The sequence below is a fragment of the Chelonoidis abingdonii genome, chromosome 1 (genome assembly GCF_003597395.2).
Source record: "Chelonoidis abingdonii isolate Lonesome George chromosome 1, CheloAbing_2.0, whole genome shotgun sequence".
Lineage (NCBI taxonomy): Eukaryota > Metazoa > Chordata > Testudines > Testudinidae > Chelonoidis > Chelonoidis abingdonii.
This window is the reverse complement of record NC_133769.1, coordinates 215,487,126-215,499,319: the sequence shown is the minus strand read 5'-3', so window position 1 is coordinate 215,499,319 and position 12,194 is coordinate 215,487,126. Positions and strand designations below refer to the sequence as shown.

Genomic DNA, 12,194 nt, shown 5'->3' with positions numbered 1-12,194 from the left:
TTATTTCCCCTCCCATCTGAGAATAGCTATACTTGTTTAAAGCACCTTTATACTAGCATAACTGCATCCATGCTAGATGGGTTGTACTGTTGTAACTATACCAGTACAGTTAAAGCAGTGCAACGTGCTAGTTTTCTAGTGTGGTGCACATGCACGCTCCTGGTCTGAGGTGTGCTATATGGGTGGGGAGAGCAAGTCTGACCTGCAGTTTTTTGTGGTTCTGTCAAGCTGATGCATTTCCTGAGCACTGAATTCATTACTAAAGAATAAACAGGTGCAGTGAGGCAGCCCATACACAAGGAAAATTATCCATGGGAAAAGAAAACACACAATCAAGAATCCTCACTTCAGAATTCTCTGTTCTGGTCTGGAGTGACCATGAAGCCTTCAGGCACCATAATTCAGCTGGGTTGTAATATGGTTAGATCAGGGCTCACGAGCCCTGACAACAATAATTCAAAGGAACATACAAATTGTAATAGTTTGCTGCCTTCTGGAACGTGCTGCACGTTTCACAGAGACATTTGGGATATCAATTACATGACCTTCCTAATGCTACACATTGTGCAGTGAAATCCAAATGACTCAGTGCAAAGCCTTTGTAGCCCAGCTGAGAATGAAGGAGGAGAATTTGTCTGCTTCTTCACACTGCGAGAGATTCTTTTCCCATACCGTCTGTTCTGGCAGTGTGCAGGGGCTGGGAGAAGTGACACAAGGGGCTGGGGGAGAATGCCTCCTGTTCAGGCACAGTGGAGGGCTGTCACAATCAGACCTCTGCTGCTCCCTCACAATGGACGGGGCAAGCCTGGAGCAGGATTGGCCTCTCTGTAGTAGTAGCTGCTATGGGGATTCTGGGCTAGGGAGCATCTGCGGGCGGGAACTGCTTTTATGCCAGGGTTCACAATGGTCCATGCACAAAGTGGCTGAAAGCCCTCTTTGATGCCTGCCCTGTGAGCTGTGCCTCCATTGCTGTTCTTCCCAGAGGCAAAGCTCAAAAATCCATCCTGCTGCACTCTTAACCCTAGAGGCCAAAGGGACCGCCACCAATCTAATTTACCTTTAGTCTGATCTTTAACAGGTTGTCACTAATTGCTCAAATTGCACTAATTGTCACAGATTGCTCAAAGCTCTGCTGTTCTGAGCAGTTTTGGTAGTCAGGACGTTGTCGATACATTCCATAAATCTTCGTTCTTCTTCTTTGCTTTTGTACAACTTTCACTGAGAGCCGAGCAGCTACTCATACGGAGAGAGGCAATTGTGGCCTGGTCCATCAAGGAATGTATCAAAATACTGCAGATTATTTTCAAGCAAATGTAACCCTCATTCTAGCCTGGTATTACTGATTACTTCTGTTGTTTTATTGTAATGCTAACGGCTTACCTTCATCTTGCCATTGTGATGATGTATTCTGCTGGAAAGAAAGGTTTGGTTTACTGGCTTATGTGGTGAAAACCTCTTCTTAATTTATGGCTGGTTTGCTGAATGTTTTTCATTGGTTTCACTGTCACCTACTGATGAGCAGAATTGTTCCTCTAGGGATTCCTCTGTTACAGAATAAGGTGAAAAAACTGCCTGAAACTGCATGCGGGGGACCCTGTGCTAACAGGACTGCTATGATTGGTTGGGACCAAAACCTGTGTGTTTTTATTTATTTCTAATATGACAGAGCCCCAGACATGCCACATGCTTTCCAAACAGAGGAAGATGGAGTCTAAGCTCTGCAGAACTACTCTCCATTCTTTGGGCATCCAAACCCATCCCAGTACACGTTTAGGATGCTTGAAGAATGAGATCCTAGGTGCTACCGCTGTCAATGGGAATTGCTAATGAGTAGTTAAACATGACACGGTGAATAATAGCAGATCACTAATTGCTTTTTCCCTACAGTGACTTTTTGCAATTAAAAATGGAAAAAGAAAATCATAATTAAACAGCAGTGGCATAGCTTTTAACATACCTAGTTTGTTTATTTGAAATCCTCTCTTTTCCCAGCTAATCCCTTCCACAGTATATTGCTCTCTGGGTCTGCATGCGACTGTATTATATTTGTGATGCCCTGTCATATGCATCATGTCTGCAAGTTGTCTTCTTCAGACATGAACCTATTTAGACAAGTTGTCGGGCTGAATGGGAAAAATCTTAAATCAATGTATTTCGGCATGCAATCAGATAGGCTAATTTATCCACTGCCCTCTTCAGACTGCCAGTTTAAAATAAGGCTCTTCAGGCATGATGACAGAAAGTTGTCTGATTAGCAGAGCAGTTTTTATTGGTAGGATGACATCACAATTGTTTTATGGCAATTGTTATTGTCTGGGCCTGTGTATACGCAAACTGGGAAGATTAAAGCAAAGGAAAAGTAAAGATGATGCATATGCTGTACACAGTCAAGATGGCAGAATGATAGAAATGTTTAGGATAGTAATGTTCTTAGCTGGTGCTAAGACCAGGAGGTGATTGCATAACTTTAAATCCTAGCTCCTCTTTTTACATGGCCTGGATTAAATGTCTATTAGCGAGGTAGTGGCTAAGGCCCAAGCACGGATTCAGTGGAGTTGGGTTCTAGTTCAAACACCGCCACTCACTTGCTTTGTAACCCTGGGCAATTCTCCTAATTTCTGAGACTCATTTTCTCCACTTGTAAAATGGTGAAAATGATACTTACCTGCCTTTGTAAAGTGCTTTGTGATCTATGGATGAAGAGCACTATAAGCATTTGCCTTAATTATTTATCAGTTTGACTTTTTTTAAGATAAGCATCTACTTGTCAGTCATTGGTAGTTTGGCACTTAATCCACCTCGCCTACCTTTTGGGGTTTTGTTTTTGTTTTTTAATATCCCTTCAAAACTGTCATGGGGCCCTGTATAAAATATAGGAAAAACATTAAAATATTCACATCTTTGGCAAAAATGCCACTTTTTTTTTTTCCGGTTTGTTTGTTTTCTCTGTCTTGTCTGGTGTCCTTGACTGGCACCTCTCCTTTCCCACTCCCTCCAGAGGTGCTGTTGTCAGAGTTAATGATGGCTCTGGAAGAAAGGTTGAACAAGAGAGTGGATGTGGCAGAACAAAAGAGCGGCCCCGTTCGAGAGTGTCTGTACAAGTAAGGAAATCTGACGTTGGGATTTCCGGCTGTTTCTAAAGGCATAGCGCCTTTTTTTAATATAGACACTGCTTTAAATGTATTTTAATTATTCTTTAACTTTTAAAAAACTGCATTTCTTCCCTGCTGGCTGGCTCATTGTGCTGCACAAGGCAGAGAGCAGTAAGAGGGGAGGTAGAGGAGGAAAAACAGAAGCTTTTATTCCTTGTTCACAACTTCAAATGCTGCCCCTAGTGACCCAGAGATGAAACTGCAGGGGAATAGCAGGTTCCCTTCCTGAACCTCCACTAATGTGTGAACCATGGTCTGAAAATTGAAGGGAGAGTGTAAGGTGTGAATGAGTGCTGCTCTCCTCTTCCTCCAAATCACTCATAAAGAAAAATTGGCAGCCTTTATGCTTAATGATGTTTAGAGATCATGTCCCCAAGCACATGGGAAATGTGGCTTTGTAGTCACCCTGTCTCTCGCCGGGAGTCCTGAATATGGAATTCTGCTTCTCATTCTGAATATGAGAGTCAGGACTAAAGAGTTTGCTCCGGTCTCCCTAGAGCTGTGCAAGGTCTCAGGGGTAGAGAAAACTATCTTGGTGATCCACATAGCCAATAGGTAGGTGAGGGGAAAAGGGAGAGGATAAACCCTGTGGATAGGGGGAAGCAGTAGATGTCTTTACTAAGGCTTTTGATACTGTCTCACATGACCTTCTCATAAACGAACTAGGGAAATATAGCCTAGATGGAGCTACTATAAGGTTGGTGCATAACTGATTGGAAAACCATTCCCAGAGAGTAGTTATCAGTGGCTGACAGTCATGCTGGAAGGGCATATCAAGTATGATCCCATAGGGTCTGGTTCTGTTCTATATCTTAAGCAATAATTTAGATAATGGCAGAGAGAGTACATTTACCAAGTTTTGTGGATGATACTAAGCTGGAAGGGGTTGCAAGTGCTTTGGAGGATAGGATTAAAATTCAAAATGATCTGGACAAATTGGAGAAATGGTCTGAAGTAAATAAGATGAAATTCAATAAGGACAAATGCAAAGTACTCCACTTAGAAAGAACAATCAATTATACACATACAAAATGGGGAATGACTGCCTAGGAAGGAGCACTGCGGAAACGGATCTGTGGGTCAGAGTGGATCGCAAGCTAAATATGAGTCAACAGTGTAACACTGTTGCAAAAAAAAAAGCTAACATCATTCTGATGTATTAGCAGGAGCGTTGTATGCAAGACACAAGAATACCCCGGTAGTTCTTCCACTCGACTCTGCACTGATTAGGCCTCAACTGAGCACCACACTTCAGGAAAAGTGTGGCCTATTGGAGAAAGTCCAGAGAAGAGCAACACAAATGATTAAAGGTCTAGAAAACATGTCCTATGAGGGAAGATTGAAAAAAGGAGGGTTTGTTTAGTCTGGAGAAGAGAAGACTGAGGGGAGATGTAACAGTTTTCAAGTACATGAAAGGTTGTTACAAGGAAGAGGGTAAAAAATCGTTCTCCTTAACCTCTGAGGACAGGACAAGAAGCAATGTGTTTTAAATTGCAGCAAGGATGGTTTAGTCCAGTGCTTAACCACCCTAACAGAAAGTTTTTCCTAATGTCCAACCTAAATTGCCTAGGAGTTTGTGGAATCTCTGTCATTGGAGGTTTTTAAGAACAGGTTACACAGACACTTGTCAGGGATGGTCTAGATCAGCGGTCTCAATCAGAGTTCCGGGGCCCCCTCGGAGGCTGTGAGCAGGTTTCAAGGGGTCCACCAAGCACGGCTGGCATTAGACTTGTTGGGGCCAAAGGCAGAAAGGGGGGATGGGAAGCTCGGAAAGAAAAAGGGTTGAGAACCCCTGGTCTATATATTATTTAGCTCTGCTTTGAGTTCAGGGGACTGGACTAGATGACCTATTGAGTTCCCTTCCCGTCCTACACTTCTATGATAAAAGGGGGAAAAAAGTGGGAAGGAGAGAGAGAACACACAGAAAGAATGTAAGAAAGAGCAAGGTCTTGATTCCTACAGAAGGTGCTCTGTGCAAGGGAAAATATATTCATAGCATTTAAGTTCAGATGGCACCATTAGATCATCTAGTCCAGGGGTTCTCAAACTGGGGGTTGGGACACTTCAGGGGGTTGGGAGGTTATTACATGGGGGTGTCACAAGCTGTCAGCCTCCACCCAAACCCTGCTTTGCCTCCAGCATTTATAATGGTGTTAAATGTATAAAAAAGTGTTTTTAATTTAATGGGGGGGTCGCAGTCAGAGGCTTGCTATGTGAAAGTGGTCACCAGTATAAAAGTTTGAGAACCACTGATCTAGTCTGTCCTTCTGGATATCACAGGCCATTGAATTTCACCCAGACATCCCTGCATTGAGGACAATAACTTGTGTTTGGCTAAAGTATATCTTCCAGCATTGCTCTGAAGGCCTCCAGAGATGAGAATCCACCACTTTCCTTGATAGTTTGTTCCAATGGTTAATCACCCTCACTGTTTAAAAAAAATAAAATTAAAAAAAAATTTGCATCTTCTTTCTAATTTGGATTTATCTGGTTTCAGCTTCCAGCCAGTGGTTTCTATTTATGCCTTTTTTCCTACTGGATTAAAGATCCCTTTAGTATTTGGTGGTTCCTCCCCACGATTGTACTCATACTCTGTAATCCAGTCACCTCTGTCTTCTTTATGATAAAAAAGATCAATTTGTTTAGCTGAAGTCTCTCACTGTAAGGCATTTTCTTCAGCCCTCAAATAATTTTTGTGGCTCTTTAGTGCACCCTCTCCAATTTTTCAACATCCTTTTAAAAATGTGGACAGAAGAACTGTATGCAGTATTCCAACGTCGGTCAAACCAATGCCATATACAAAGGCAAAATTACCTCCTTATTTCTACTTACTACTCCCGTTTGTACATCCAAAAATTATATCATCTCATTTTGTCATAGCATTGCACTTGGAGCTTGTCATAAACGTACAGTTAAGGGTAGCATAAAATCCCTTCTTTACCTGTAAAGGGTTAAGAAGCTCAGATAACCTGGTTGACACCTGACCAGAAGGACCAATGGGGAAAAAATATACTTTCAAATCGGGGGTGGGTGGATGGGGAGGCTTTGTTTTATGCTCTGTGGGTGTTCTATCGGAAGACAAAGAGGGAGACCAAGCAAGTAATCCAGCTCCTACTGAAATGATACATCTAATATTACAGAAATAGTAAGTAATAGCAAGGAAATTCATTAGAGTATCTTTTGTGTTACTTTGTGAATTTTCCCTGTGCTAAGAGGGAGGTTTATCCCTGTTTTTGTAACTTTAAAGTTTTGCCTAGAGGGCAAATCCTCTGTGTTATGAATCTTTTTGTTACTCTGTAAAGTTATGGAATGTCAGGGTTGGAAGGGACCTCAGGAGGTCATCTAGTCTGCAAGAAACATTTCAGCCTATAAAAGAGCTGCTGTATCCACAACAGCAGAACAAGCTGCCCCATGCCATGTATCAGCTGCAGGGATCACTGATAGCAGTCAGGTGGCAGTTCAGTTAATCTCCATTCAATCAGTGGTCTGTCAGATGAGTCTACAGACAAGATTAAGAAAATTACCACAAACAAAGAAAGACTAACATCACAATTGGAAAACCTGTTAGTTAGGAACTAGACTGAGAAAGAGAGATCACATCTGATTTTACATAAGAACTGCCATCAGATGGTAATGACTTTCCATGACTAATAATCTGGGTCATATTTGAATTGTTGGCCTAGTGATGAGAGGTTTCATATTCTATTTCCAAATCCCTAAGCCATCCGGTCCCTAATAGCTTCTTTCAGAACAAATAGAATGGAACTTTTGAATTGTGCAATACATCCCCTTTGACATCCTCTCTTAGACCAAAAATGAATGTTGCTTAACATTCGCAAACGTGATCAATGCACATGCAAAGTATCCACATGCCCCTCGCAAATATTTCTCATTATGCACTGCGGAGAGAAAACGTCTCCATAGAAAACACTTGAGTGTACCTTACAGGGGAATTGAGACACGAAAGTATAAAATAATGTCACTGTTAACTTACTACTACTAGTATCAGAGGGGTAGCCATGTTAGTCTGGATCTGTAAAAGTGGCAGAGAATCCTGTGGCACCTTATAGACTAAGCTCACGCTCCAAAACGTCTGTTAGTCTATAAGGTGCCACAGGATTCTCTGCTGCTTTTACTACTACTAGTAGTAATTAATAACAATATTGTGGTAGTGCTGTGCGAGGCACTGTCTGTATGCCCAAAACAAACCTATGGCCTTGCTTCAAAGAGCTTACAATTTAGGAAAACTATGATGATAACCAAACTTTATTTTAAAATGCGTTTTTTATTCAAAACCTTCTGCCTAGGCTTTTTTCCTCTCACATGTATTTCAGGTTGCCCTGACTTAGGTCTACAGTACTTTCCATCAATGTTTTAGGTGTCTTTGGTTTCTGAGTAGTTTTCTCCATAGACAGATCATTCTCTGCCACAGCAAAAGGTAGCACAGATGCAAAAGAAGACATATGTGTTTATGCCATGTCCTTTTCAATTAGTTCTCACTGTCTCTGTAATATTGAGGGGCTGGGGGGGGGGAGAAAAAAAAGGAAAGAACATAGAATAGGCATGCTTATTGTAATTGAATAGCTTATATGTTAAACCTGAATTAGTGTATCATAATATTCATTAATGAGACACTACCTGGAGTTATGTATGCTTATTATAAGATGCACTATTTATTGGATAGTGTAGCATTCTCTAAGGATGTGTTTAGCTATGATTAAATACATGACTATGTCCTTTACAATATGCTTTGTTTATACACCTTACTTCTGTTACATGTGTGATAGGTCTGCTGTGTTGCATACTGTATTATTCACTTATGATATGCCACCTGTAATTGTATGTGCTTACGGGATATGCCTTATTCATTGCACACTGCAATATTAACGGTACAACTATGAAGATGGATTCTGGTGTTATGCTTTCTCATTTTTACTTATTTAATTTCTTTTGATTATTTAATCATCCGTTTTATGCTTTGGGTGCTCTGCCACAAATTTCTACAAACACAGAAGCTTTATTACACACCTGATTCATTCCATATGTGAAATTCTGGCCCCACTGAAGTCAACGGGAAAGCTCCCATTGACTTCAATGGACACAGGATTTTATCCAATATGAGATGTCACATAATGCAAATCACATTTATATGTGCTTATCTGACATGGCTTATTTACTAAGCATGAAATTCCTTATGTCCACATAGAGACCTATTATCTGGGATCTGTGCAGTTGGGAGTGCAGGGCAACTGAAGAAGTGAACACCACACCCAAATGCAGAGTTAGGGCGAGGGACTGCCATGAAACCCATGGACTGTAATAGCAGCCTTGGCCCCTCTGTGTCACTTGAACAGGGTACTGAAACTTGCGAATCTGTGAAGTACATGGATCTCCATTGGTCCATTCCCAAATGTCTATTTAAATCTTAATCTCTTTGTAGTCTGTTACTTAGATCTGATCGAATGCAGGATTTATTCAATTTAAAAATACATCTGTAGATGCCCACCCAGTGCTCTGCATGCCTATCCTATAAATTAAAAACACAACATAAATGCAGACAAAAGACTGCCTCTAAATACCTCCCCCTCCATTCACATCTTCTTCAACAGTCTAAACAGAGATGTGGTTTTGCAGTGTGCTCAGACACTTACTAAATCTGGGCTCTGGTGGACCAAGAAGGGGAGTGACTTTCAAAACTGAGGTCTTCTCACAGATACCACCTTGCTAGCAGTTCCCTCCTGTTAATACTGAGGGAGATCCAGCTCCAGCACCTCTGCTGATTTCACCTGTGACCGTATGTTATGGGGAGTGAGATGATTCTCTCAGGTGAACAGGTCCCAAACCATGTAGGACTTCCCAGATTAAAGCAGAGGTCTTGAATTCCACCTCAAATCTTATTGAAAGAGTGTGCAGGTCTCAGAATACTGATCTAAAACGCTCCTAATGTGCAACACTACTTGATAAATGGGCTGCAGCATTCCACACTAGCTGCAGCTTTCAAACTCTCCCAAGGTATAGAGAGCATCACCAAAATCTACGCATAGATCATTGTGCTAAGGTTTGCATTGGAGAGAAAAGCTTGCACTTGTCTTGTCATGCACAGATGGAGACAGTGCTTTTGGCAACAGCCCCCTGGGTGTGCAGAAGCAGCCCAGGATCTAACACCTGTGAAAAGCAGACCTGTTTGAGAAAAGGCAGCCACCCTCTGTCAGAAGGACACTGATATGAGTTCCTCCAACTCTTCCAGTTCCTTCCCCCAGCCCACTAACATTATCTGTCTTGTCTGGATTGAGTCACTCACAGCTAGCTCTCATGAAAGACTCAGGTTCAGCTAGGGGTTGAGTAGTTTGCTCTGACTGGGCCAAATATGGAGACGATATGGAGCTGAGTGTCATCAGCATACTCAGTGCACTGCAGCCCACACTGCCTCTCCAAACCCTTCTAGTTGCTTCAGACACACATCAAACAAAAAAGAAGCAACAGTATTGACCCCAGCAGCACCCCACCAAAGAGAGCCATTGGGGCAGAGGAAGTTTTTCGCAGCTATTCTTCAGTTTCTCTCAGAAAGATAAGAATGAAGCTAGACAAGAGCAGTTCCAGCCACCTCTGCTAGTGTCCTCAAGTGAACCAACAAAATTCCACAGCCAGCTGTATGGAAGACTGCTGAAAAAGCAGTGGGAACAAAGAACTATTGTTTCTAGCTTTTGCAAATGTTTCAGAGAATTTTAGATCTAGCTGAAAAGATGTCATTCCTGCTTCCAATTGGCTGGAGCATATGCAAGATCCATCCTTTGCAATACACTTTCACTCTTGACCAATTACAGCGCGTAGAGCTCTCAGTGGAAGACTAGAACCTTCTAGTAATGCTCCCTGTACAGTCCATAAGACTATAACCATCAGTTTGCAAGGATGTTTTGCACTCATATAAGACAGAACACTAAATGACTGACTGACATATGCATTTTGTCACAGTGAGAGAATCTTACAAGGGGGGAAAAAACATGTTTGAGAGTCTCTTTGCTGGTGTTAGAGATGGCAATAACTGTCCTTTCATGGAAAAGAGAAGAAGTTAGTTGAAGCAGGCTGATGCTGTTGTTAAAGTCTAATTCATCTCAGGTGGAGTGTGGGATTCTGCTGGAGCTGGGAGGGGTGGTGATGTCATCTGGATCCCTCTCTCTGGCGTGAGCTGGTCAGAACATCCCTCAGGATTAGGACAAGAAGGTCTGGGCCCCAGGAGATGGTGAGGTTGGCAGCCATGATGGTGAAGCTCACTCCAGTAGCCTTCCTCTGTTCTATTTGTTGTTTCCCCTCCAAAGTCTCTTTGTTTAGGGACCCAAAAAGGGAGTGATGAGTAGAATTTCCCATCCCTTCATTATTTGTTCACCAATTAGGTCTAATATCTGACTATGACTTACCAGGGCACAATCCAGACTAATGAGTAGCTGTGTCACCCTTGCCCTCTAGCCTGGGCTGTCCTTTACAATGCTTTGCTGCTGTAGCCTCCAGCCTAGACTGCTCACAAACAGCTGCCAGCATGTAAATTACTCCCAGCTATGTCTGTGTGTGTGTGTGCTGCCAGCCAGCCACACCTTGGCTCTTACGAGCCTGAGTTATACTGCAGGGTGACCCCAGCACACTCCCAATCTTAATTTCCCCCCAGAAATATATGTAGTGTGCTGCCCAGCCCTCTCTTGGACAATACAAGTTTATACAAAGTCCATTATTGCTTTAATAGAAATAACGTGCACATAATTTGCCCCCCCAAATGGAGTCTTCTAGACACTTCACACTGGATTAGCTTAAACAAGGTTATTAACTATAAAGAGGGAGATTTTAAGTAAGTACAAGTAATGAGGCACAAAAGTCAGAAATGGTTACAAGAAAAAATAGACACCAGTTGTGTTTTATCTAACTTAACAAACTATGTTAAATTCAAGCAAAGTTTTCATACCACATGCTTTTTCAGCAGTCTTACTGATCAGACTTCTTTGGTCAGGAACTATTCTCCAGTCCAACAAATACTTCCTTTGATGCTTCTGGTGCCATGAATGCAATGGACAGGGAGAGAGATGTGGGGGTGTCATGGGGTGTTTGTCCTTCCTTTTTAGTGTCAATCCCCGTCTTGAAAAACATTTCCAGTTGTGATTGAGTGTACAAAGTGTCTCTTTGGAAGGCTGTTCCCTGCTGCTTTTTCCTCACCGGTTTGAGCACCCTTTGTTTCCCTTCCTGCTAGATGACTCTGTTTACTGCTTAAATACAAATTAAGCAGATTACACATTCCTTCATTTGAGACAAGCTCAATTTGGAACATGTGTTGTTAACACCATACAGTGAAATCTTATAACTTCACATACAATGTTGCCACATGCATTTTATCAGGATAATAATGACCAGCAAATTATGAGTTTTTAATTGACACCTCACAAGGCATACTTTGTACAAAGATTATTACAACAGTGGTCTTTACAATAGTGAACACAGGGGCACATATTGTCACACTGACAGACCAATTTTAGTTCATTAATTTCCCATTCTACATCTTCTGTTTTTACCAAGCATGATTTTAACCGTCTTTGAATTATATCAGTGTAGCCAAGTATGTTTGGACTAATTTTGTCTCTCTGGCTGGTTCTCTTGCACCTGTTTATTACATTCTTCATTGAAAATAACTTGACCTACTTTCCATGCTAAATTTCTAAGCAGACAAAAGTTACAGGCCCATTTTCACAACACCTCCCCATCCCCTTTCAAGTGATGTGTTCCCTGGGGGTGGAGGGGGGGCATGAGAGTGGAAAGCAAGCAGTTCTTGACCACAGGGTTTGCTGGTGTGCTCAGCACTTGACCTCACAGTCATGGGTGGCAGGTTTGTAGAAATTTTGGTGGTGCCCAGAACCTGCCCCCCCCAACTCTTCCCCCCCACCTGCCTAAAGCTCTGAGAGGTGGGTTGGGTGGGGGAAGGAGGTCTGGGATGCAGGTCCTGGGCTGGGGATTAAGGGGCAGGAGGAGTGCAGGCTCTGGGATGGAGTTTGGGTGCAGGCTCTG

At 42.3% G+C, this 12,194-nt stretch overlaps 1 long non-coding RNA gene across 1 annotated transcript; it reads right to left on the bottom strand.

Moving 5' to 3' along the window:
- Positions 1-10,857: 10,857 nt before the first annotated feature.
- Positions 10,858-11,866, bottom strand: LOC142046298 (uncharacterized). Its single transcript, XR_012655173.1, has 2 exons — positions 11,482-11,866; positions 10,858-11,316 (listed from the first exon to the last, which is right to left on the bottom strand). It is a non-coding gene; the product is annotated as an uncharacterized LOC142046298 (long non-coding RNA).
- Between the last annotated feature and the right edge of the window lie 328 nt (positions 11,867-12,194).